The following is a 954-nucleotide window of genomic DNA, read 5'->3' on the forward strand; positions in this document are numbered from 1 at the left end:
CCCTGGTCAGATTTATTCCTAAGTATTTTATTTTTTTAGGGGCTATTATAAATGATATTGTTTTCTTGATTTCTTTTTCGTCGTTCTTTTTATTGGTGTATAGGAACCTAACCGATTTTTGTATGTTTACCTTGTATCCTGCTACTCTACTGAATCTTTCTATTAGTTTCATTAGTTTTCTTGTGGAGTCTTTTGGGTTTTCTCTGTATAGTATCATATAATCCACAAACAGGGACAGTTTCACTTCTTCATTACCAATTTGGATGCCCTTTATTTTTTTTTCTTGCCTTATTGCTCGAGCTAGAACTTCCAGCACAATGTTAAATAGGAGTAGTGATAAACAGCATCCTTGTCTTGCTCCTGTTCTCAAGGGGAATGTTTTCAGCCTCTCTCCATTAATAACAATGTCAGCTGTTGGTTTTGCATAGATGCTGTTTATCTTATTGAGAAATTTCCCTTCTATACCTATTTGATTGAGAGTTTTAATCAGGAATGGGTGTTGGACTTTGTCGAATGCCTTTTCTGCGTCAATTGAGATGATCATGTGATCCTTTTCTTTCCTTTTATTTATGTGATGGATTACATTGATTTTCTAATGTTGAACCATCCTTGCATACCTTGTATGAATCCTACTTGGTTGTGGTTATTATTTTTTTGATATGATGCTGAATTCTATTGGCTAGAATTTTGTTGAGAATTTGTGCATCATATTCATGAGAGATATTTGTCTGTAATTTTCTTTTCTGTGGTGTCTTAGCCTGGGTTTGGTATCAGCATTATGCTGGCTTCATAGAATAAATTTGGAAGTGTTGCTTTCTTTTCTATGTTCTCAGATAGACTGAGTAGCACTGGTATAAGCTTTTCTCTGAATGTTTGGTAGAATTCTCCAGTGAAGACATCCGTGCCAGTGCATTTTCTGGTTGGGAGTTTTTTTAAGTACCTTTTCAATCTCTT

This window comes from Trichechus manatus, unplaced genomic scaffold (genome assembly GCF_000243295.1).
Source record: "Trichechus manatus latirostris isolate Lorelei unplaced genomic scaffold, TriManLat1.0 scaffold00035, whole genome shotgun sequence".
NCBI lineage: Eukaryota > Metazoa > Chordata > Mammalia > Sirenia > Trichechidae > Trichechus > Trichechus manatus.